Source organism: Alosa pseudoharengus, unplaced genomic scaffold, assembly GCF_046254945.1.
Source record: "Alosa pseudoharengus isolate Yale_2024_CS ecotype anadromous, Long Island Sound unplaced genomic scaffold, YU_APseudo_1.1 YU_APseudo_1.1_scf_13, whole genome shotgun sequence".
Taxonomy (NCBI): Eukaryota; Metazoa; Chordata; class Actinopteri; order Clupeiformes; family Clupeidae; genus Alosa; species Alosa pseudoharengus.
In genome coordinates this window covers 1116063-1143741 of record NW_027468598.1, presented here as the reverse complement: position 1 = coordinate 1143741, position 27679 = coordinate 1116063, and the positions used below count along the sequence as shown (strand labels likewise).

At 39.0% G+C, this 27679-nt stretch overlaps 1 protein-coding gene and 1 long non-coding RNA gene across 4 annotated transcripts in view; both read left to right on the top strand.

Moving 5' to 3' along the window:
- LOC143121445 (uncharacterized) overlaps positions 1 to 27679 on the top strand; it is a 63481-nt gene that overhangs the window by 1567 nt on the left and 34235 nt on the right. The window lies entirely within an intron of this gene.
- LOC143121444 (uncharacterized) lies at positions 22079 to 23265 on the top strand. The gene is made up of 2 exons (XR_012986478.1): positions 22079 to 22417; positions 22913 to 23265. It is a non-coding gene; the product is annotated as an uncharacterized LOC143121444 (long non-coding RNA).

Genomic DNA, 27679 nt, shown 5'->3' with positions numbered 1-27679 from the left:
TGAACACTTAACAACCAATGTAAGCTTGAAGTAAAAAAAAAAATCACAGTTGTGTGTGTGTATATACAGAATTTGATAATGCCAATCATATTATCCTAAGACGGATCTATTTATCAGTGGTAATTCTGAAATGGCAGCAAGAGCTAGAGGTCTCAGTTAATTGTAATAAATAGGTCACTTTTGATGGTGATATAGACTGAAGAACAAGATTCAGCCCTTCAGTTTTAGACAGAACTTAGGTTAGAATCTTAATTTCCACACAGCACAGCTCAGGTCTAAAAACAGAGGTCTAACAGCACAGCTAAGTTTCACAGATGTCACAGCACAGGTATGATTCAAATGTATGCATGCTTCATCATATAGTTTTCGGCATAGTCCTCCTGCAACAATATAATACTCAGAATGTCTCAGTGTAGATCTCAGATCTACGTCTATAGTTCAAAGGTATGTGCAGATATGTTGAGATATGTTTTTAGGAATTAATGTTAGTGTTAATGTCAGCGATGTATGGTTGGCAGGATGTGCACACAGACAGGCACACACGTAATGTAATACACGGTCATCACCACACTGGTCTGGTCTGGTCACTAAAAGACAAAAGCAAACAAGTTAGAGTTATACCAAAAACATGGAATGTGTACAATTGTTCAATACAACTTAGATATTTAAGTGAGGTTGTTGCACCATAAATCTGTAATGGTAGTTAAATATACTAGCCTATAGTATTTCACTGCAAACAAAGCAACATTTTGTGTTTTATTAATTTCTGTTTAAGGATAGTTGATAGCCAAACAGTTTAAAGTAGCCTAAACAGCTTAGAACATTTTGTAGGCAAAGGGTGTGTTGTTGCTGTTGATTATCATAAACTGAGTCTTAAGGATGGACCATTCTGATATTAACCCTTTACCCGCCAAAGTCGCAAAATTGCGACAAACAACGTCACTGATTAAAACAGACGATAGACGCGAGTACAGTGTAAAATCTCATTTGTACTCTTGACCACTAGTTGGCAGACACCCAGAGCTTCGATTCAAGCTCAACCTTTTTTTTTCAAAGTTTTCAGGAAGCATGTGAAAAACACGCGAGAAACACACGAAGAAGACGTGCATTTCCTCCATAACGCGGAAGCGATGCGGGCCATAGTTTTGCACAAATTGAAGCAGAAATACACCAAATGTTGAAAAAAAAATTAACGTGTGATGAAGTTTCGGGTCTTTTATTCATCTATTCTGATTCTAAAGGATAAAATCTGCATTTTGGAGGATATGATGGATCGTCTATTGGCAGTGATAGTCACGGAGCGTCTGTGAATGGAGGTGTGTCATTTGCGTCTTTCCGACAGTGTTCACTAAGCATACAATGCTTATTTCGACCCTCTGCCCAACATAGCTGTAGGTGCCAGTGGTAATAGTGATGATTGTGTCCGTAATGGACATGGTATTACACGCGATTACACACGAGAAACACATAAGACGACGTGCATTTCCTCCATAACGCGGAAGCGATGCGGGCCATAGTTTTGCACAAATTGAAGCAGAAATACACCAAATGTTGAAAAAAAAATTAACGTGTGATGAAGTTTCGGGTCTTTTATTCATCTATTCTGATTCTAAAGGATAAAATCTGCATTTTGGAGGATATGATGGATCGTCTATTGGCAGTGATAGTCACGGAGCGTCTGTGAATGGAGGTGCGTCATTTGCGTCTTTCCGACAGTGTTCACTAAGCATACAATGCTTATTTCGACCCTCTGCCCAACATAGCTGTAGGTGCCAGTGGTAATAGTGATGATAGTGTCCGTAATGGACATGGTATTACACGCGATTACACACGAGAAACACATAAGACGACGTGCATTTCCTCCATAACGCGGAAGCGATGCGGGCCATAGTTTTGCACAAATTGAAGCAGAAATACACCAAATGTTGAAAAAAAAATTAACGTGTGATGAAGTTTCGGGTCTTTTATTCATCTATTCTGATTCTAAAGGATAAAATCTGCATTTTGGAGGATATGATGGATCGTCTATTGGCAGTGATAGTCACGGAGCGTCTGTGAATGGAGGTGCGTCATTTGCGTCTTTCCGACAGTGTTCACTAAGCATACAATGCTTATTTCGACCCTCTGCCCAACATAGCTGTAGGTGCCAGTGGTAATAGTGATGATAGTGTCCGTAATGGACATGGTATTACACGCGATTACACACGAGAAACACATAAGAAGACGTGCATTTCCTCCATAACACGGAAGCAATGCAGGCCATAGTTTTGCACAAATTGAAGCAGAAATACACCAAATGTTGAAGAAAAAGTTAACATGTGATGAAGTCTTGGGTCTGTTATTTACCTAGTCTGATTCTGAAGGAGAATATCTGCCTTTTGGAGAATATGAGCGATCGTCTAGTCACGCTGCGTCTGTGAATGGAGGTGCGTCATTTGCGTCTTTCCGACAGTGTTCACTAAGCATACCACGCTTATGTCGACCCTCTGCCCAACGTAGCTGAAGGTGCCAGTGGTAAAGGTGATGATAGTGTCCGTAATGGACGTAGTAAAGACAGCAGGGGTAGTAAAAATAGGGCTCTGAAGAACTACAAAGTCACCCGCGATAGGAACTGATTTGACCAGGCTACTTTATTGTATAGTAGAATAAGGTTTGTGGTAATAGTAATAGTTTACTATTGTTGGTTTACATGTGACTGCTTTCCTGTTCAGGTGTTATGTGGGTGAAATGACAAAAAAGTAAGCAAAACTGCTCAAATATATGTTCAACATCCAGTATTTACTGAAATGTGCATAATTCGAGGTGGTTGTCATTCAGTGACGTCATAATATGCAAATTAGATGTGTAAATTTACCCCCTTCATAAACTTTTGTTCATACTCAATGATTTTCACATTTACAGTAGGACTTTATCTCTGACCACTTTCAAGCCATGGCCTTTTGAAATTTTGATGTAAAAATCGAATGATGTTTTTTTTTAAACCTGGCGCCTAAAAGGTTAAGCATCTTGATAAACAACTAGGCTACACTATATCTTACAGCGTGGTCTGTCCACATTTTTTCTACAGATTACAATGTAGGCCTACTTTAGGATGTAGCCTACAACAACTGGGAAGCTTTAATTTATAGGCCAGAATAATGCAGAAATGAGTAGCCTAGGCCAAGTAAACATACTCTGCAGCTATGTTGACAGCACAAACGTTATACCTCAACTTCTGTAGTGTGTTTTAACAATACTTTGGTCATATGGTCCGTTTCCAAACAGTAAGGTTTTCATCAGGTCCCTTTCCACAGGTTATCAAGAGCCAGATAGTATAACGTTATTAAAATGTTACTGGTTAGTGAGCAAATGTAACGTTAACGTCAGTGCTTAGCTGGGAGCGACGTTAGGTTTGAATGTTGTTAGCTAACGTTATCGAAACCTAACGTGGATTAACGTGGATTAGGTGGGTTTCATAACTTTCCTTACATAATAAATATCAACGGATAGGATAAGTGCTAACGTTAACTATTCCCCTAACGTTAGAACTAACGTTACCGAGTTTGGCTACTTGTGACCTATCATTTCATACATAGCCTATGCTACATAACATAATGTTTGACGACATAAATGAGTCAAACCAAAAATCGGACCACTTACCTTGTCTGTAGTTAGAGAAATGTGCCTCTGGAAGAGAGTTTTACGAGCAAGTAAAGTATCACGGCAGGCCAAAACGTTCAGAAGATTCACAGCTCCAGTGGTAGAAAGATTGATTGCAGCGGACCAGCTGTTGATTGCTTTCAGGTGCCGGTCACGTCATAATGCTAAAAGTTGCCGCCAAGGCGGTCAATGTTAACTCAATGGGAATTTATTGCTCTTTTATCGTAAATATCTCAAAAAGTATAAAGTTCACAAATGTAAAAAGTACATTGTACAATTGTCCGTTACAAGACCTTTGTAGGAGTGTTTCAATGACGTCAAACGGTTCAGTGGTTTTAGTGTTATTAAACGTCAAATTTGGTCGGAAGAAGAATAATAAAAGACGATAATAAGAAGAACAGTGATAATAGTCCATTGCATTTACATGCAATGCAATAAATAGCCTACTATCATGCTGTCAGTTAATTGGCTACAGTGCAGTGAAGAGTTTGGAGAGTGGCATCTTGGATTTTCAAAATGGCCGCCTTCAAATACTAATTTATCAATCTCACATCTCCAGGATTACCTAGAATTTAATTTATAGCAGTCAAATTGTCATGTTGTATGACAAGAAATCATGTCAAATATATTTAGATGATCATTGACCCATATTAGGGTTTTTGTTTGATATTTTACTGCCAAATAGCTGCCTTAATGTTATGTTTTTTTTTTGTTTTTTTTTTACCCACCACCACCCCCCCTCATTGGAGGACATCTTTGTTTTATTACAGTGCATGAAAATGCACTGTACTGTTCTTCCTAAGCATTTTCTTCTTCTTCTTCTTCTTCTAACGCAGTTAATGTAGCTTCAACCGTTTAACGTAGAAACTTCATTCAAACTATGTTACGTAGGTCTTACTTAGGACATGTGGGCTATGTATTTTTCATCTTTGTAACTTTTATACTTTTTTAAACTATTAATTAAAAACTACTCAAAATTTCCCCATAGACTTAACATGGGCTGATGACATCACAATAGAGCCGTTAAGCAATTAGAATCCTGTGGCAGGTGTTCGGGCCACCTGCATCAACTGCCAGTCTCAGGCTTTAAGCATACAAACTGGCCCTATTAAGACTACACATCCTGTTCAACTGCTTGCTCTGCCAAAAACTGTTTCAAAATAAAAGTCCTCACTACAATATTTCACTGTTAAACAATTTAACCCTTTAAACTACTGAACTTTTTAACTGTTCAGCCATTGTAACTGTTACTTATCATCAACTATGACTCCTACCCACTGTAGCTAGTTAGCATGGTTAGCATAGTTAGCCTGTTAGCATTGCTAACATTGTTATCATTATTAGCATTTTTAGAAAAACTGCTAAAAATGATTAGCTAAGTTAGCTAAGTAACATGGTTAACATAGTTAGCATGCTAGCATGTTTACATGCTAGTTAGCATAGTTAGCATAACTGTTAAAAATGATTAGCTAAGTTAGCTAAGTAATATGGTTAGCATAGTTAGCATGCTAGTTAGCATAGTTAGCATAACTTCTAAAAATGATTAGCTAAGTAGCTGAAGGTTCTCTGGAATAAGTTACCGTTGCTTACCACTTCGATGTTGATCACTCAATTGCGAAAATGCCTAAACTTTGGGTGCATAAACAGACACCTTTCTGTCTTCTCCTTCCCTAAGGACGCAGACATGTACGTACCGTCATATCAGCATCGTTTTTGATGTCTGGATTGCGTTTAAATAGGCTGTATAGCAGACGGCCATACACATAAACTAGGGCAGTGGTTTCTCAACCTTTTTTCAGTGATCTACCCCCTGTGAAATATTTTTTCAGCCAAGTAGCCTTCCCCCTAACCAGCGCAAAGCATTTTTAGTTGAGAAAAAAAAGATTTAAAACAGAGCACTGTGCCATCAGTGTCTAATTTATTAAACTTTGGAACTAATAAACACATACAAAATTCAAACATTTGGAACATTTAAAATTGTAATAATCCATGACTACATTTATTGCAAATGATTGTAGGCTATATTTTGCAAATTATTTGTATATTTTAAAATCTCACGTACCCCCATTTGAGAACCACTGTACTATAGTATTGCATATTATTGTTTAACAAGTAGGTCATATCACATAATAATCTGGACAGCCAGGGGTGCGTTTCCCAAAACCATAGTTTGCATTGCAACCAACAATGTAGCTAACTTAGTTAGCAACTATGGTTATGGGAAACGCGCCCCTGGTTAACAAGTTGCTAACTAGCACACCTAACCAGACGTCCGCTTTCTCAATTAGCCTTACCTCTGATGTTTGATAAAGTAGCGCCAATCGATGTATCCCACAGCGCCGCCACACGGCCATATCTTTAGGTTTACTACACACGCAAATTACAATGTAAATACAATAGGCCTACACCACTTATTTTTTCATTGGCATAAGGCTAAAAATATGATGAACATTTCTCTTTCAGATACCATATTATTGAACTAGTAGAAGAAAGAGGTAGCTTGTTAATATAAGGAGTGCCGACTTGTCCATCCGATCCAAACAAGTAAACCTGAGGAAAGGAGGGTATGGAGTGTGTGAGGCTAACTTTGAATGGTATGGTTTTATTTGAAATTCACATTTTCAACAAATCCCACAATTTAACACCTGCATACATAGCCACATTCTGCAGTCTACCCACAGGGAAAAGAATAGCACAATGTTGATAATGTATTTTACAGCAAAAAAGAAAGCGTCTTACAGACGATGCTGTTCCCACAATAATCAACTGCCCTAAACCCCCTCCATCAACTGCCAGTAGATGTGTCCTGCATTGAGTGGTAGTTAAGCATTTACAAAACTAAATACTGTTATTGTCTTTGAATTAACTAACATCCTGAATGGAGTGTAGGAAAGCAGGATCTCTTCGTTTGGTTGGATGAAGGTTGAAGTCATATGGCCAGCATTTACAGCACCTAAAACAGAATCAACACCACGCAAAGTAAAAAAAAAAGAAAAAACATCATGAATTACAATTATGTTCTTATGTTCTTGAAATTAAGTTACTACACCTGCACATTGCTTTGCTTAATATGATCCTTCCTACTATAAATGCTGTGATAACACAATAGGACTGAAGACTATGATACAGCTGGAGAGGCTGCCAAGTTAGGCAAATACTACGACTGACTTCTTTGAGGCCATGAACAGCCTTTTTATGTCTTAAATTCACAGTATAAATGTCTATTCAAATCCCCTACTCCAGTTTTAGCATCAGTCAAATTGTGATTACAGCACTTGATTACAAACACAAACACTTACTTCTCAGGCGCATCTCTGACCCCAATCCATGGCGTCGTCCTATAGGACCACAAAGCAGACATCAGATCCACCATCTTACGGAGAGCCTTCAGTGGATTGAGTCTTGGACCTTCAGGTTGCTAGAGAACAATACATATAGTGCAGCAATCATTCTCAGTGTGTTAACTAATGTTGAATAATAGATCTTTTTTTCCATACAGAGGGAAGTTTAAATCTAGTTACACAGTTTCATAGTGACAGGCTGTTGGTCGAAACATGTTGACCAATGCACTCAAAAAGGCTTTTCCTTGGAGTGCCTTTTGTAGAATTAGTTTCAACTTTATTTTGGTTGTGTTTCATGAAGTCTTCAGGTCTGATTGTTAGTAGCCTATATGAAATTATATTTGATATGTTTAACTTTGAAAGTCTGTAACTTGTATAGGGCAATTCCACGCAAAACTGTCACATCCATAATGCCAACTAAATACCATGGCATTGTGTTGGTGTTATGGATGTTACAGTTTTGCGTGGAATTGCCCTATACATTTGAATGGCCACAAGAGCGGACAGTTACAGAACACAGTCTATGTACATAGCATTGACTTATCCTCTGAATAACACAGGTTCAAGTTCATTCCTCCCTGTCATCGCGGGTTCATCCTCACCATCCATAGTGTCCTTCTACTCATCCAACAACTGGGGAGAGAATTAGCAAACATGACGTTCATTTTAGTGCTGCTTGATAAGGGTCTGTGCAAGACCATCCGAGAAAAACTACTCAGAACTGATGTAACGTTATTCAACACAATCGTTGAGCGCCACCCTGACTACACATTTGCCATCAGAGACAAACTTAATACAAAAATATGTAATGTGCAGGATCGGGGCAGAGATCAGTAGAGAAAATCGTCGCGTCATCGAGGACAGACAGAGAATATGGCGTAAAACTAAATGTTTCACTACGCTAGGCTGATAATAAAATTCAATGCACCAACAACTGTGTACATACCGGTACTCATTTTTTACTAGCAGCTAAACACATTTCAAAACTGCTAAATCAATGTCGCTTGCAGTAGATCTGATCCACAAGCTATAGTGATGCCGATTTAGGTAGAGCAAATATCAGTTTGTAAATTATCTTTGTAGCCTAACTACCAAATTAATCTGGTAATAATAATGTTATTACCTAAACTCCGCAGACATTTTACTACATAGATAACTCGTTACACAGACACAGACTAATCACAAATACCTTGCCACATTTCAAACTGCCACTTACCTCGAAATCAGACCACATCTTGCCACGACGATGTACCAAATCCAGTCACCCAGGCCAGCTCCAGTTGGTCACAGCAAGAGAGAGGCGCGAAAATGAAAAATCTTTGACGTTTTCATCAACGAGGTAGCGTCAGCGCATTCTGACCATGCCTTTTTAGGAGGCAGGAACTGTGTACAATGCCATTCCATTGTAGAAGCCTGTGCTGCTTTATCTTTGTATATTAAGGATCTTTGGTCACATGGTTAGCATAGTTAACATGCTAGCATGTTAGCATGCTAGTTAGCATATTTAGCATAACTGCTAAAAATGATTAGCTAAGTTAGCTAAGTCACATGGTTAGCATAGTTAGCATGCTAGTTAGCATAGTTAGCATAACTGCTAAAAATTATTAGCTAGGTTAGCTAAGTCACATGGTTAGCATAGTTAGCATTTTAACATTGTTAGCATGCTAGTTAGCATAGCATAGTAACTTGGTTAACATTATTATCTTTGTTAACATAGTTAGCATAACTGCTAGCAAACATTAGAGCCATTCCAACTGTCAGTTATCGTCAACTATCTACCTAAATAATTTAACCATTTAAACTATCCACCTATTTAACTGTTCAGTCATTCCAACTATATTAAACCTCATCTACTTAGCAACCAATATAGTTTGTTTTTATTCAGTATGATATTTTACATCATATTTTTGCATTTTCATGCACTGTATTTCCTTCAGGAAATGCTTTTCTAGTTATATTTTGTGTTTTATTTTAGTGTTTTCTTTTTATTTATTTTATATATTTTTTCCTATTGTAGCCCCCCCCCCCCCTTTTATTGTTTTTCATAAAAAAGATATAGCAGACATAACTTAAAACAAGAGAAAACTAAATCTCAATCTAAATGACCACTACCCCATCCTTACTCCTATTTACTAACTTTCCCCTTCCCTTACTCCTACTCATCCAAAGCACCAACAAACAGTTTACACACCCCTATCATCCTCACTGTCATCATCACTGTCACTGAAAAGTGTTATATTCTGAGAATCGTCATCATTCTGGCAGTCTGTTCCACACTGACATAGCTCAGTGCACGGTAGTCCATGTGATTTGCATGAACACTTGTGAGAAGCACAATCTTTTTTGCACTGACATCTTACCATCTCAATGATGGCTTCAGGTGCAGGCAGAGACTTTGTTGTGATTGGTCTCAGCTGGCTATCTCCATCTTTGAAATATCCATTCAGTAATGGGTCAAGGAACTCCTGGTGCGCAATATCTGCCTGTCCCCATACTCTGGCCTGAACATGGGCTCTCAGGACATGCTCCTTCAGAGCAGCAGATGTGGGTGGAAGCTTGTCACTCTGCCATGTGCTTGCAGAAAAGATACCATCTCAATTCTGGGATATTGTCAATCTGGATCCCCTTTGGTATGCAGCACATACAAACTTAGCCAAAGTAGACAGCTGATCCTCTGTCACTTCACTTTTTTGTGAAAGCATCTGTAGATCATTGAGGACACGATCATCTGCTTTCAAGTAGATGTTGAACCAAGTGGTCTTTCCTATTCCAGAAAAACGCCCGGTGTTGTCTGTCCTGTGAGTGCATGAAATGCAGACAAGACTTTGCACAATCTGCACCTAGAGCTGTCCAAATTTGTTCCACTTGCAGAATCCCAGATGTCATTGAAATACAAGTATCTTTCAACAGACTCTTATAGTTTGCTATGACAAGTAATAGAACATCAGTGTCAGGAGAGAAGAATATCAGCTTTGCATCAGAGGGGTTGCGATGTGATGCCAAAACTGCATGATGAATCAACAAGGTGTCTGCTTCTTCATGGTTGTTTCTTTCAAAGTGTCGTTGGATGTTGCTATTTGAGTGTCCTGCAGCAGAGGATATGATGAGCTTGGGGGAGTTATTACTGTATTCAATGGTCTTTGATGCCAGATACTCTGTGAGATCTGCTTTTGTCTGGTCATGGGAGAGTAAACGGCTCATCGGAATGCTCTTGATGTTTGTATCATCTCTAATTTGGTACTGGATAGGGTCATTTCCTCGTCTTCTTTTCTGCCTTGTGGTATGCTTCAAAGAATCAGCCTTGTATGTGTCAAATACCACAATAACCTCATCATAGTCTCTGGTTAGATACATTAGTCTGTCATAGAACCACTCACTTAGCTCTTTGACTGTGCCTACAGTTGCTGGCTTTGTCAACTTTTGAACAACCACCGAGTGGGATGAGCATTTTGAATAGAACCATGACAATCCTATGTCCTCACATGCAGGTTGTTGTTGCTTCTCATTATCTTGGTATTCCTTTGCCAGATTTTCTAAAAGATGTATCAGTTTAGATTTGTCTGAGCATTGAAGTACATCCCCACTGGGGGCAAAGAGAGCTCGTGGTGTTTGCGTGAACTCATAGTTGCCCACAGCCTGCTTTTGGTCAACATGTCTGTTAGACCTGGCAAGGACCAGTAGTCTCCCATAGAGATCTTTGGTCTCTCTCAGATCCACAGTTTTGTCTCTAACTTTTACAGAGGATTTAAGGTTGCCTGACATGAACATTTTGTTGTTTTGTTTCTTGACAGGTGACCAAGGGCTGCTGTCACCATTGATTCTGTCTTTGACATAGTCTTCATACAATTTCTGTCCAGTTGCATCAACACTCAAGATTTGTGTTACAAATTCTTGTGGGACATAGGCATGTGTGATCATGTTGTACAACCTGTCACCTTCAGCAGTAACTGGATTGCCATGAGTATGGCAGCCTTTATCTTGTTTATTGCCCGATGGTTTCTATTTATCTCACTAGGTCCTAGTCCAGGATGTTCGCTTTTGCCTGCTGTCCCAAGTCCAAACTGACTCTTAAACTCTCTTGCCAAGCATGACAATTCAGGTGTTGCTAGGAAAAACCTCTGTCTAGCATTGGCATTGTTGGAGATTCCAATCAGGCCACAGTGGAACTCCATCTCCTTGTTGAGATGTTCGCATGCATGGTCTGCACCGACTGACACAAAAGGAATGCCACTCCTTGTGACTGAGAGATTACCCTCTTGAAGTTCCTTCCAGGTCTTAGGGTGCTTAGCTTTGAGGTCATGCATGTCAGCAATGTATCTTGGCCACAGTCGCTTGTATCTGATTCTGTCAAATGCAAAGAAAAGCTTACTAAGTCCTTCTGCAGCTTGAAGATGGAGTGCAAGATCAGCAGTGCGAGGAGCTGCCACAAAGAAGAGGATTGTCTCCACTCGATGCAAGTAGTTCATGATGGATCTGAACATTGAATTTTTAGCTTTCTTTGCTTCCCACTCATTTAATGATTTCACAAATTCGGCATTAGTCAAAGCCTTAAGGAATGTACTGTTAGCCTGCATTGTGCACTCAACCTTGGTGGATTTGTCCTTCTCAGAGCAGGCTAATTCAACTTGCTCTGTTGCCTGCCAGCAAACATCTCTCAGCTGTGGGTTCTCCATAAAGAATTGCTCCAGAACCAATTCGTACAGAGCCACATATGAGTAGATATGGGCACGCAAAGAACGCTTATAGTGTGTACACTTGAGGATTTGCCTCGTTGTTGCTGTGCCAAAGACATCCGATTCTATCCAGGCATCATCTATACCTGAATTTTCTAGTCCCAAGTCCCAAGAGCTCTCAGAGCAGCCATTGTGGTGTGCAATTCCCCAAGCCTTGGAACAACGGAGTTCTTCAGATCAGGTCTGGAATCCAACAGCTGAACAACCTTCTCATAGAGGGCCATGTCAAAAGAGATAACAGTTGGATGTTCTTCACCAACTACCAGGCGACGTAGTTGGTTTGCCTGCATAATCACAGTCAGGAGGGTTGACCACTCATGTTAGTGACAGGTTGACTTTCAGATATTAATGAATCTGAAACATGGGATGTTACTTGTGCTCTCTTCTGACTTCAGCCTGGATACTGCAGAGGCAACTACCCAACCTAGGTGAGGCAGCCGATGGGTTCCAGAGATACCATCTTTATTGACTGAAAACTGCTTCACTGGTTTATTTTGCTTTGGTTTGGACTTATCGCAATGCAATATTTTTACATGGTATGGCGTGACTGACATACTGTTAGTGTCACTCATTGTCAGAGGAGGGGCAACTACTTCACCAGGAGCATCAGCTCTTTGGTATACTGCCACAACTGTTCCATGAGTGGTGCCCTTGCCATCAACTGTGTCCTCAGCAAAATCAGTGTTGTCAGCAGCAAAGCAGACAAATGTTCCCTTCTTTAGGAAAGGGGGTACATACATGCCGTGAAAGTGTTTTGTGTTTTCTACTACAGCATTGGCAAGAGCCGTTTCCAAAAGTAGGGTGCGGCCATATGACACACAATAGCCCTGCTTATTCAGAAGACCCATCAGTTTTTTACTTCGTGTATCATGGTGAACAGTCAGGGCTAGTCCTAAGACTTGTGGATTTTCTCTTGCCTGTTGCTGTCTGAATACCACTGAGTCTTGGCTTGGCTTGTACCTCACCTGTCTATTGGACCTAAATTCATAGAGGATGTTTTGGCTTATTGTGAGTGCCGTTCGGTCAACAAAATTGGTCCTTGTTTTAGTTTCCAATTCATGCACAGGCCCCACGATGATCCAACGGATCATACTGTACATATTGGAATATCATTAGTGTTACTTGATACTGGAATGACATTTGATGTTTTTTCTTGTTTGAAACCACCAATTACCTTGCGTATGATCTTTGCCGCTTTAAAGATTGTATTCATGTTGTCTTCATCATTACCATCACACGTAATAGCAGAATGAACCATATCTTCCTCGCATGCATCAAGAGCATACAAGACTGCAGGCTTCCTTCTGTTCTTCTGAAGAACTGATCTTATATTTGGTAATTCATTAAGGATCTTGTCCTTTAACCACTGTCTGGTGAAGGCCGGGAAGTGGTTTTCCAAGCCCTCTGTTCCGAGCATACTCAGATATGTGGTTTCAACGTCATCCATGGAGAGGAAGGCCTTGTTTTGAGTTAGCACATCAACAAGGTTGATCAACTCGATTAAACATGCAGTCTGCAGTGGTTTTACTTTAGATGAATGCTTTGATTCACTTTCTTCTCGCATTACATTGAACACATGTTTTCTCCAACAGGATTTATGATATCGAATATCAATTGCATGAGCATCTGTTGGTGAGACATGTGTTCAGTCTTGTCATGAACACTGGGTTTTGGGATTTATCTACAGCTGACTTGAGAGTTTGTCCAGCATTTTCAGTGTAGACTTTGAACAACTCCTCATCACCAACTTCTTGACAGAAGAAACATATTATTGTCCAGCGGCACGGTACATGACCTTGTGAATGGGAGAGACTGACTTGATGAACACAAGCATTATCCAGGCCCAGTGGATAATGCTTGTTCATAACGTTATCAGGCTAGCCTAATGTGTTTTGCATTTGTGGTGTCTTGATAGCAGCTGCCAAAAAAAAAAATGCTCATCTTAGTAGTGTGTGTGTCTAAATATGTGATGTGACAGAGAGAAAGAGCGCTATCAACAATGTTGTAGTCAGTGTTAACACATTGGTATGTTAGCACGTTAGCAGTGAGAAGTGTGTGTGTGTGTGTGTGTGAGAGTGAGAGAATGTGAGAAAGAGAGTCAAAGAGATAAATACAATACAATGTTCTTATCAGTGAAATCAGGCTGCTGTGTACTTCACCATCAAAATCCAATTGGCATGTTAGCACGTTAGCTGTGAGTGTGTGTGTGTGTGTGTAAGAGAGACAAAGAGATAAATAAAATACAATGTTATTTTATCAGTGAAATCAGGCTACTGTGTACTTCACCATCAAAATCCAATTGGCATGTTAGCACGTTAGCTGTGAGTGTGTGTGCGTGTGTGTGTGTGAGAGAGACAAAAAGATAAATAAAATACAATCTCCTTTTATAAGTGAAATCAGGCTACTGTGTACTTCACCATCAAAATCCAAGTTAACAAAGCTAAACCTTTGTCTTTAACCTTCAAAATATGTTATGTGTGGTGTGACAGAGAGAGAGCGCTAACACATTGGCATCTTAGTACGTTAGCAGTAGAGCCCGACCGATTTATCGGCGGGCCGATATTAGGCATTTTCCAAACTATCGGTATCGGCATTTATAATGGCCGATAAATTAATATTTTAAAAATAAAATAAAAACGGACTAAACACCCTTCAACCATGTCATGAGTGTTGGCGTTGTATAGTTTGTCCACCAGAGGGCACTCTACACTGTCCCTGCTGGCAACACGTGTATAACGCGCCACACATCCTGCAACCTGCTGATCCAGCCAGAGTCGGGCAGAGAGAACCAGTTATCCGCGAGTGAGATCATGTTCAAGGTGATTTGGTCACGAGACATACATTGCTTGAATAACAATTAAAAGAACATCCCCATCAGTTTTCTTAACTCAAATAAGCATGACAAAATTCATGAAAACAATGTCCAGTTTTGCTGCTGTTAAATAAGTCGAGTGAAGCGGAATTAGCTAGTAATTACATTACGTTGTTACAGTGTAGTTGACTGTCTGTCCTTTTAACTTTTGACAATGTGACTGAAGATGTATTTCTTTAATAGCGTGACAGTTATAGCAGTGAAACGTATCATCTTTCTCCGGCCTGTTATTTTGAAAGCGCATGTTTTACAATTTGCAGTATGACGTTATCCATTGCTAAATTATGGCTCATCATAGACTAGCTAACCACAAAGCTAGCTAATGCCATGAATATCAGTGGAAGACCGCTAACGTTAACATTAATGAGCTTGGAAACCACAACAAACTTATTCTGCCTAAATAAAGTATTATAACTAGTATATCTGTAGTTACAGTCCCTGCATTGTAAAATGTAAGTTAGACGTGCAAGGAGTGAATATTTAGACATAGAGAAAAGGTATCAAACGTAGCTTGTGCATAAAAGTTAGCTTTTCTTTTACACGTGTTTGAAATCCAATGACGCCAAGTGTGCGTTTCAGACTGTCGTTCAGCCGCATCATTAACGAGTTACATAATGGATTTAGATCACTAAATAGTAGGTTTTAGAAGGCAGGCAGCAACTGATGATTGAAAATGGTTTGATGTAGCTTGATGGAAATAATTTTAAAAGTGCAGGTAAAGGGATAAGCAAGCTGACATTGTAATTATAAGGTAGCTTATAAGGCAATAGGGACTAATTATTACACACGCACACTCAAACATTTTGGAGTGACCTTTATCTTGTTTAATGATAATACAAATGATGATGATAGTAATAATGTCATCATTTTTTGTAATTATTAAGTCTTAGTTCAAAGTTATATTTATGAAGCTTACCAAGTCTTTTAATACTGGTAACTTTGATTTGGTTGTTGTTATTGTGTTTTTGTTCAAAACACTAAGTTTCATATCTAAGTTTCATATCTATTTTTATACATTTTATTTATCAGAACTTTAATATATTTCGATGTTCCTCTGTTCCACTGTGACAATATTATTTAAAAATAAACAAGTTTGTTTTTAAAATGCATTATCATATAATTTTTGTCAATACTCATAAATAACTACAAATAACTAATGTTAGGGAAATCTGTTAATGTTTTGTTGCGCGTTTCTGAAAAAAAAAAATATCGGCCGATATATTGGAATATCGGATTTTTAAATCAACAAATATTTGTATCGGTATCGGCCTTCAAAATCCTTTATCGGTCGGGCTCTAGTTAGCAGTGAGTATGTGTGTGAGGGTGTGAGTGAGTGATGTGTGTGATGGTGTGAGTGTGAGAAAGAGAGACAAATAGATAAATACAATGCAAGGTTTTTGTATTGTGTTTTTTGTTATCGATTTTATCAATGAAATCAATCTACTGTGTACTTCACCACCAGAGGGGGGTGAATGCGGCACGGTCAATTATATTGAACTATAAACAAAACTAGAAAACGCAATTCCAGGGAATTACTAGTGCATGAAAATGCAAAACATATGGTGTGAAATATATTGTTAAAACAGATGATGTGCTAATTGGCAACCAACATGAAGAGGTTTAATATAGTTGGAATGACTAAACTAGGTAGATGAGGTTTAATATAGTTGGAATGACTGAACTAGGTAGATGAGGTTTAATATAGTTGGAATGACTGAACAGTTAAATAGGTGGATAGTTTAAAAGGTTAAATTATTTGCTAGGTAGACAAGGTTTAATATAGTTGGAATGACTGGACAGTTAAATAGGTGGATAGTTTAAATGGTTAAATTATTTGCTAGGTAGATGAGGTTTAATATAGTTGAAATGACTGAACTAGGTAGATGAGGTTTAATAGGCTATAGTTGGAATGACTGAACTAGGTAGATGAGGTTTAATACAGTTGGAATGACTAAACAGTTAAATAGGTGGATGGTTTAAAAGGTTCAATTATTTGCAGATAGATGAGGTTTAATATAGTTGGTATGACTGAATAGTTACATAGGTGGACAGTTTAAATGGTTAAATTATTTAATGGGGAATTATTGTAGTGAGGACTTTTATTTTGAAACAGTTGTGGACAGAGGAAACAGTTTAACATGATGTGTAGTCTTATAGAATGAGACTGTATGCTTTTAAAGCCTGAGAAACTGACAGTTGGCCACCTGGCAGAAGATTCTAATTGATGTGATGTCATAAAGGCCCAATGTTAAGTCAATGGGGAAATTTTGAATAGTTTTTAATTAATAGTTTAAAATGTATAAAAGTTACAAAGCACCCATGTCCTAAGTAAGACCTACGTAACATAGTTTGAATGAAGTTTCTACGTTAAACGGTTGAAGCTGCATTAAACGCGTTAGAAGAAGATTAATAACTAGAAAAGCATTTCCTGAAGGAAATACAGTGCATGAAAATGCAAAAAATATGATGTAAAATATCATACAGAGTAAAAACAAACTATATTGGTTGCTAGGTAGATGAGGTTTAATATAGTTGGAATGACTGAACAGTTAAAGGAACACGCCACCCAATGTCAGTAGTAATATATGTTCTTACCTTAATTGCTTTAAAATGAATTGCGCTGTCTGTCTGAAAAAGACGCGCTCGTGCAGTCAAAATGAATGGGAGTCTTCAGAACAGGCTTTCAGTCACCCTGACATAACAGTGTGTAAAGTAGCCTATAATGTGAATGACTTGTTATTTTATCAAGGATTTCTTTCTTTTTGCAAAAAATAAAGTACAATAGGCATTAATTAGTAGGCCAGGAGCATGTTGAAATTATGTGGCAAATTGCGTTTTTTATTACAATGATAAAATTGTAAAAGGACGTGACCGAAGCTGAGGCAAGCCAGGCAATAGGCCTATAGGCCCGACGGTAATTGTAAAGCAATTTACAAAAGATTCACTGAACAAAAATGCTGATGTGGTACATGAAAATGTAGCTAAAAATGTGGAGAATGCAATGCAATCAAGCATTTTGGACGATATATTGTCACAGTATAGGCAACAGGCCGATGTGCGTTTTATTTGGAGACTGTTTTGCGAGACAGAGACTGAGTTTGCTGCTGATATTCTGGGGATAGGCTACAACATAGCCAATGTACGACTTTAGCCTTTTAATATATTTGCTGCATTGGATCAGTCTTCCTAGAACAGGCAAGGGCTTTCTAAGCTCACGTCAGCAGCGCTGCATCACCCCCTACATTAAAACAACCAGCGGATGGTGGGCGGGTGCCGTTTCGAAGATTGGTCAAAAAACTTTGGTGTTGATGGATGGCTGATGGATGATAAGTTTTGCTATGCAGTTATGGTTGAAATAATAGCCCATCAGCGCATCTCTAGTGTGTGTGCCTCTCTCGCTCAGAGGGGAGGGAGAGGCTGAGGGTCGATCCAGTATGGATTCTAAACTCTGTGGTGGATAGGATCTACAATTAGGTGTTAACAATACTACTACGCTAGGTCGAAGTACTCCCAAGTGCTATTGCGCCACACATTGTAGTTCTCCGGTTTATTCGCTTGGAAAATCGCCACGTTTCATGTTGCGTGGCCGTAGCATTTCTATCAACTACTCGTGCAACTGTATTTAAGTCGGTAAAACGTGGATGTTTTTGATTACTTCTACGCTTAGTTGCCGTCAAAGCCCGCTAGCATAGCAACATGCTAACACAGTCCAGCCGCGCACCAGAGCGTTTGAGTGCACGTACGGACACGGGAGAGGTATGACTCAACTCGTGAAAGTTAAGGTAAGAACATATATTACTACTGACATTGGGTGGCGTGTTCCTTTAAATAGGTGGATAGTTTATATAGTTAAATGATTTGCTTAGTAGATAAGGTTTAATATAGTTGGAGTGATTGAACGGTTAAATAGGTGGATAATACTTAACTTAGTTAACTTAGCTAATGTTTTCATTTTTAGTAGTTATGCTAACTAGCATGTTAGCAATGCTAACATGCTAACTATGTTAACCATGTGACTTAGCTAACCTAGCTAATCATTTTTAGCAGTTTTGCTAACTATGTTAACTAGCATGCTAACATGCTAGCATGCTAACATGCTAGCATGCTAACATGCTAGCATGCTAACTATGCTAACCATGTTACTTAGCTAACTTAGTTTAAAAGTTAAATGTAGATAGTGTAATGGATGTTGATAGACAGAAAGTTGAATGGATGTTGATAGGCAGATTGTTTAATGGATGTTGATGGATAGTTTAATGGGTGGATGAGTGAATGGTTTGAAGAGGATGAATGGATAGAAAGTTGGATGAAATGTGTCTTATATCCTTGTAGAATGGGGAGACAGAGAGAGTTGGTCTAGTTCAGTAGAAAGCAGTTGATACAGGTGCAATCAGTTGAACTGATTCTTTGATGGGGCCTAGATGAGCAGCTGGAAGATAATACCAGGTGCAAATCAAGTTAATTAGTCCATTGTGATGTCATCAGCCCATGTTAAGTCTATGGGGACATTTTGAGCAGTTTTTAATTAATAGTTTAAAAAGTATAAAAGTTACAAAGATGAAAAATACAAAGCCCACATGTCATAAGTAAGACCTACGCAACGCAGTTTGAATGAAGTTTCTACGTTAAACGGTTGAAGCTGCATTAACTGCGTTAGAAGAAGAAAAATAATAAGAATAAGAAGAAGAAGAAGAAGAAGAAGAAGAAGCCTAGACAGAACAGTACAGTGCATTTTCATGCACTGTAATAAGCATAAGAATAAGAAGCCTAGGAAGAACAGTACAGTGCATTTTCATGCACTGTAACTAGAAAAGCATTTCCTGAAGGAAATACAGTGCATGAAAATGCAAAAATATGATGAGTTCATATGGTTAAATTATTTGCTTGGTAGATAAGGTTTACTATAGTTGGAATGACTGAACAGTTAAATAGGTTGATAATTGAAATGGTTAAATTATTTAGGCAGATAGTTGACGATAACTAACAATCGGAATGGCTCCAATGTTTGCTAGTAGTTATGCTAACTATGTTAAAGATAATAATGCTAACCAAGTAACTACGCTAACTAGCATGCTAACAATATTAAAATGTTAACTATGCTAACCAAATGACTTAGCTAACCTAGCTAATAATTTGTATTAGTTATGATAACTATGCTAATTAGCATGCTAACATGCTAATTATGTTAACCATATGACTTAGTTAACTTCGCTAATAATTTTTAACAGTAATGCTAACTAGCATGCTAACATGCTAGCATGCTAACATGCTAGCATGCTAACTATGCTAACCATGTGACTTAGCTAACTTAGCTAATCATTTTTAGCAGTTTTGCAAAAAATGCTAACTAGCATGCTAACATGCTAGCATGCTAACTATGCTAACCATGTGACTTAGCTAACTTAGCTAATCATTTTTAGCAGTTTTATAAAAAATGCTAACTAGCATGCTAACATGTTAGCATGCTAACTATGCTAACCATGTGACTTAGCTAACTTAGCTAATCATTTTTAGTAGTTTTATAAAAAATGCTAACTAGCATGCTAACATGTTAGCATATTAACTATGCCAACCATGTGACTTAGCTAACTTAGCTAATCATTTTTAGCAGTTTTGCAAAAAATGCTAACTAGCATGCTAACATGCTAGCATGCTAACTATGCTAACCATGTGACTTAGCTAACTTAGCTAATCATTTTTAGCAGTTTTGCTAAAAATGCTAACTAGCATGCTAACTAACATGCTAGCATGCTAACTATGCTAACCAAGTTACTTAGCTAACTTAGCTAACTAGCTACAGTGGGTAGGAGTCATAGTTGATGACAAGTAACAGTTACAATGGCTGAACAGTTAAAAAGTTCAGTAGTTTAAAGGGTTAAATTGTTTAACAGTGAAATATTGTAGTGAGGACTTTTATTTTGAAACAGTTTTTGGCAGAGGAAGCAGTTGAACAGGATGTGTAGTCTTAATAGGTCCAGTTTGTATGCTTAACCCTCTATACCCCGTAACGGCCGTCGACGGCCGTTCTGTATTCTCCTGTAACGGCCGCGGCCGGCCGCAATTCTTAAAGAGACATCTGCTACAGTATAACCTTCATACATGAAATAATACAGCGTTAGTGGGTACATAAACACCAGACTTTTATTTTGACACACTTAAATGGCTAGGTCGCTATTGACATTTCTCCGGTATTTTTGAGTTTAGCCTGTTGACTGACCGGCTGAGGACCTACGGTGCCTCTGGAGTTATGGCTTCTAACAAGCGTCCGCGTTAGATGAGATAGTATTGATGTGCATCCACCATGTTTTGATGTAAGTGACGATCATATTGATGTAAGAAAATGACAAAATAAAAACATGAAAGTGTAATATATTTAACGTTAGCATCCTCCCGTTTGTCATGACTGACATAGCTGCCTCTGGCATAAAACAAATCGTATGGCTGTCACTGTGAAAGTTTGAGTTTGAGTTTAGCTAGCACCAGCAAAATATAGGCATAATTCAGTGATGGGTCATGGCCTAATTAACAATAAAGTTTATGATAAACCCATGCCAGGTTTATTTGCAGTTATATCTTAACACATAACATTAACATTACCCCTTTCTGGCATGTACAGTAAAGCTAACATTATCAAATCCCACTTACAGTTATTGCAAACTAGGCTACTATTATGTATGTCTCTCTCAATGAGTTTTTATGTTGACTAATAACCAAAGCGGGAACCACCGTTGTGTTTTCTGCTTATGGATGTTAGGAAAATGTATTTGTATACAAGTAGGCCAATGTCTCGTCATCTTTGTGATTACAAAAAAGCCTGCTAATTTGCTACCTTCACTGATGTAACGTTAGTCTGAGACTCGTAATGTTAACGTTAGCACAGGATAGGTTGAAGGTTAGTGAACGAGTGCCACAGGTTCATTATCATCAACTGATCAAGTTTAGATAAATGATATAACATGATGTGCATGTAAAACAAAACGTAAATCCATGTCAGGTTTAACAGTCCCTGTTCTTGGTGACATGCTTATCAAATGAGTCACGATTTCATGCGCTATGCTTCTGGCCTACGTTAGTTCATATCCTCATCATTTTTTAGCTGTAGCCTAAGGCTTACTGTCCAGCTAAATCCCAAATAAGTGCAAGATATGCCAGTCTATTTCAATGAAATCAGTACTCATATAGTATCTTGTTTCCCAGCTTCTAATACAGAAATATGTGAACCATATTTATAACTTTTTGTTAGTGAAAGACTTTGAGACTGTAAGTGAGTAGGCCTATGGCCGTCTATGGGAAACATGAACATATAATTCTTAATGGATCATATATCATTTGAAAGAGCAATTTCTAATCTTTAAACTGAAAGAAACTTACAATTGACACTTTTCATTAGATTTTTAGTTATTCTTGGTTATTTGAAATGTTTCTCAAATTGCCATTTTCTCTTAGAATTCCCAGGAATCTGGGGCATTGTTGTAGAATTCCACTGGGGTATTCATAAATATCAGCTGATGTCATAGACGTTCACAGACGTTCGATAAAACTCACCGACGCCATATTGAGTACCTTGGTACCCACTGACAGTCTATGTATAGAACGCATTGGTTTGGGTACCAAGTCCGACTCCGAGCTCGCTCGTCAGCCGCTATACCTAAACAAAGATGCCTTCAATCTGTTGTGCTGTGGGATGTAGCAACAAAAAAGGGGACCAAACGTGTCATTTTATAGACTTCCCAAAGACGAGGATAGACGTCAACGATGGCTTGCAGGGATTAAAAGGGCAGAATGGACACCCACCGGTAGCAGTCGACTTTGCAGTGCACATTTTGTCTCTGGTGAGTAAGGATTTCATAACATAGCGAGCTAGCTACTGTCTATGGCTAGCTATCGCGAGCTAGCTATCGCGAGCTATGCTAACCTAGATATTTGTATACATATGTTATAACATGACAAATGTTAAGCATTAAGAAGGAATTAAGACACTGTGTCTAACAGAAGCACAAGGTTAGAGTAGTAGCTCACTGTGGGCTTTACAATGTAGCTTTCTCAAACTAATGACACAAGCAACTAGTGTTAGTGTCCAGGCAGGACAATCTGTTTTCATCATGACAGCCTTATGCTTGTAGCCACTGTTCTGCATCAACTTTATGTGGTGAATACCATTCATTTCAATGACATTGGATATTTTTCTAGTAAGATATATATAATAGTGACTACTGTTGCTGCTCTGAAACAGTTGGGCTTACTATTCATAACCTAAATTCTGCCTTGTATTACCTTGTTTATTCATTCTGTAATGTCAGTTGTGCTTCCCACCTTTGTCTTGACAGGTGGGAAAAGCTCAAACCCTCTGTGCCCCGACTTTGTTCCAACCATATTGTGCAGCTTCACCCAGCTGAAATTGAGTCGTCTCGGGGACTGGCGGCTGTGCGCATTCACATAGAAAGGGTAATAGGTCTTGTAAGGAATAAGTACACCATTCTGCAGGGAACCATACCCTTATCACTGTGTTACGCATCTCCAGATGGACTCTGTCCACTGGACAAGATGGTGAGAGTGTGTTGTGCCCTATGTAATTTTTGTGCCCCTGTTGTTCCATCAGAGTGATGGCCTGTACATCTATGACTTCTGTCAATTACATAGTATATGTTTCTATCTATTAAAGAAAGTTTTGAGAACAGAGGATTAACGTGTAGTCAATTTGTCATTTTACTTAAATACCCATGTTGGGACAGAAGAAATCACATGGTAAGACAAAATCACTATTTACAGATTGCATTTCAAGTGGTAAGGTCCCAATATATCATCACAATAAAATTAGACAACTTAAAATATAAAAAAAGTGCTTCATTTTTTCTGTATTTTCCTACATTCACAACATTTCCACACCTTAGGAATTCTAGTCAGCTGCAAGCAAGAAACATGAACCCTCTTTTGCACTGTTTAGATGCACAGATAACCACATTCTCTGAATCACCATCCGGTTCACCACAGTAGCATCCTGACTGGGGCTGTTGCTCTGAGCTTGAAGAAAACACTGTGCGGGGTACTGTGTAATACTTTCCAAGAAGTTCTGGCAGAATCTTTGTTTTAACAAATCGCTCTACTCTGCTGTATGTCTCGTTAAAAAAACACTTCATCAAACTGAATTCTTTGTATGAACATCTCAGTGGGACTCCAGACAACAAAGTCACAATACTGTACCCCTGCAATGCACATTTGGACTTGGACTTGTGACATGTACTTGTGATTCGGTTTTAGGGCTATGACGTTGTCCTTCGCCAATAGACAGAAATTGGTGTCAGTGTTGCAGCTATTCATAACAGAGTCTTTATTAAGTGTAAAGGGGCACCGATCCATGGCCAAGATGTGTTGATGATCAGGCCTGATGTCTGCACTTGAAGATCTGTGTGCCCTTGCATCGCTGTGATGTACTGTGTCCTTGCTGTGGGCTCATTCTTATTTCCCCATCTAGAAAAATACAAAGAATTGTTTAGACAGGCTTCTTATACTTCACTAAAAAACTACAGTATCCCACGTCACTTCCAAACTACTGTGTTAAGTCTTCTCTATGGAGAGCATCATTTATATGATTCACCTTTTAATTGTGTTCGCTATTGCTTATCCTAGCCATTAGGGGGAGTATTGCACAGGGTGTGGCACATCACATGGGTATTAGGCTCCTTAATCAATTAGGAAGAGGTGTGAAAGGAGGGGACCAGTCGTGAAACACCCACTACACCTACAGCATGCTGTCAGCGCATTGCACAGACACTGTATTTACTTAGGCTATATCATAGCACTTTAAGAAGAAATGTAAAAAGTGTGGTACTTAAATATGAATTAGTTGATGGCAAAATTGTTTGTATTAAAGCAATATAGCACCAATGATCGTGGGGTTGGTAATGGATATTCCCAAGGAGATGGTTCGGTCGTAACCAAAACTGGAGGCCGGTGGCCCAGGTAAAACGCAGTTGTGACTCGTGGGAATATCCATTGCCAACCCTATGATCAACCGTGGTGTATTGCTTCAAATGTCTTTGACAAATGAAATGAATACCAGCACTGTGAGAGTTCCTTTAGTTATGTGGTCTTTCCTTATGCATTTAAATATTTACCTCATAGCCTCTGTGGACAACTTACAGGACCTGGGATAGCAAATCCTTTTAATCAGGGACACAGCGCTGTCTGTCCTGCTTGCCTCATGGAACACTGATGCTGTTACTCTCCCAGCTCTCTGCTCAAACCAAAGCTTACTGCCTGCCTGTTGTCTAGTTGCCTCTTCAACTGATAAGCACTGAAATATTTTGTAACGGTTAATGTTATTTCAACACGATGCAGCTATTAATGTAAACATAAGAAAAAAGTGATTGACATAACTCACACAATATCAATTACTGTACACTACCTGGCTACCGATTCAACAATACGTACCTCTTGCTCAGTTAAATGAAGGTCATTGAAGACCCTCTCACTCTGCTAGTAACGTCCTTAGATCAGTGCCTATCAGAGCACTGTTGTAGAGGTTTGAAAGTGGCTCGGGCAAATTTAGCTGCAAAGTTTTCGGCATATACCTATCTGAATGACCCTCAATTACTGACAAAATAGCAGTCCCCTTGCTATTTTTGGCCTCCATGTCACACTCATAAAGCTTGTTGAATAGCTCCATATATTCGGCTTCTGTAGGAACTATGCTGGGTGATGGTATATTGATTACAGGCCTATGTGGCACAAAAATACTTGACAGTTCATTGTACTGCACCTTGCCGGTCTTACTTGGCGGGGCCCAGGCACAGGGCATGTCCGTGCAGGACACGTTGTCTTTTTGTTCAACGGCAACTAAGCGGGCATACATGAGGGCAGCTGCATGTGAACAAGCTTCACCCAGTCCCACCTTGCAGGTGCAGTGGGCCACACGAATGGTCCCATCCTCCTGGACCACGATCCATGGCTGTGTGGATGTTGTGTTGACAGCTTGAGAGTGATTCACCTGAAGTGAGGAAGTAAGATCAATTAGTTTAGCAAGAATTTGCAATGTTAAGACATCTGATTTGTTTTAACATCCACTAAACAGAATACTGGAAATCCTGGGTAAGGACATGCCATCCACTACACAACAGATTATTGCCAAGCCTATCCTTGCACTGTTTACTTTTGCACTATTGAACTTAGGCTACTCTACCATAGCACTTTACCATGGTCAGTATCACAGGATCAGTCCCTATCAGGCCTTGTAATCACTTCAGTAATCAAATCAAATCGGTTGTTTGAATTTCCACTGGGGAGTCTAAAGTCTATCTATCTATTTCTACTCTTGAGAGAGTTGACAAGCTGCACATTGCTTGGGGTAGCAGCGACACCTGTGCTTTTCTTCCCCAAAACATGAAAACGTCAACAACAACCATCCAAAACGTCATGTTTTGCATTAGGCTAAGCATGAATTAGGCGAAGTCTTCTAGTTTATGATATCATACTGTAGCTGTAGGATTGAGCGAGGCTCTGAAAGATGATACAACTCAATAGTGGAGTGCTCGCGTTGAAGTTGAAGTTACACTATTTTTTGTAAGACTTTTTTTTTTTTTTTTTTAAAGGTCGATGTGATAAACACGTTAACGTTGACAGCACTTTCAAGTAGTTTGCAGACCATGGTACTGATGCTTTAGCTTAGCCTCATTCTAGCTAACCTACAGTGACAAGCTAGCAGCTAAGAGTATCAGCTAGCCTACAGCTGAGGTAGATATCGGTGAGCAGCTGTTTACAAAGTTGATAAAAAAGAGTAGGCCTACTTACCCTTCCTTTGACGAGAAAGTGCTTCTTCTTGAAGAGACATATTTTCGGGTCAAGGACCCAGCCCGCAACAAAATACCTGTACGCCTCCGTGCTCTTAAAAGCTTTAAGCGATGCTCCGGTGTACGATGATGGATGATGTATGAGGTAAATGTAAATATCGTGGAAGTGGATGTCAGGCAGTGTGTTGGTGGACAAAACTGATTTAAAAAACTCTCCCGGTACTGTATACGGATCACACCCAATACACGCAATTTTCTCCTCGTATCTCCGATTTTCCTCGCTGTTTAGATGTGACAGACTCATGTTTAGGCGATAGTTAACGTCTGACAGCTGAGCTGACGGGGGAGGGGCATTGGAAGCCGCAAGTAGGTACTCAAAATGGCGCAGTTCTCACTGGGTACCTAGAGCGGATGACGTAACAATTAACAACGTGACGTGAGTGATAACTATGAATAGAGGGTTAAAGCCTGAGACTGGCAGTTGATGCAGCTGGCCCGAACACCTGCCATAGGATTCTAATTGCTTAACGGCTCTATTGTGATGTCATCAGCCCATGTTAAGTCTATGGGGAAATTTTGAACAGTTTTTAATTAATAGTTTAAAAAGTATAAAAGTTACAAAGCTGAAAAATACATAGCAGGCATGTCCTAAGTAAGACCTACGTAACATAGTTTGAATGAAGTTTCTACGTTAAACGGTTGAAGCTGCATTAAGTGCGTTAGAAGAAGAATAAGAATCAGAAGAAGCCTAGGAAGAACAGTACAGTGCATTTTCATGCACTGTAATAAGAAGAAATCGGATAACAGTAGATTGCATTTTCATGCACTCTAATAAGAATAAAATGCCTAGGAAGAACAGTACAGTGCATTTTCATGCACTGTAATAAGAAGAAGCCTTGGAATAACAGTATAGTGCATTTTCATGCACTATAATAAAAAGCCTAGGAAGAACAGTACAGTGCATTTTCATGCACTGTAATAAGAATAAAAAGCCTAGGAAGAACAGTACAGTGCATTTTCATGCACTGTAAATATTGAACATCGAGCAATATCTTACTGTATAAGCAGAGGATGCAAGTTAACAAAGCAAAACTTTTGTATTTTATGACCTTCAAAATATAGTATGTGTGTGGTGTGACAGAGAGAGCTACCACATTGGTATGTTAGCACGTAAGCAGTGAGTAGTGTGTGTGTGTGTGTGTGAGGGTGTGAGTGTGAGAGAGAGACAAAGAGATAAATACAATACAATGTTTTTTTGTATTGTGTTTTTTTATCGATTTTGTCAGGCTACTGTGTACTTCACCACCA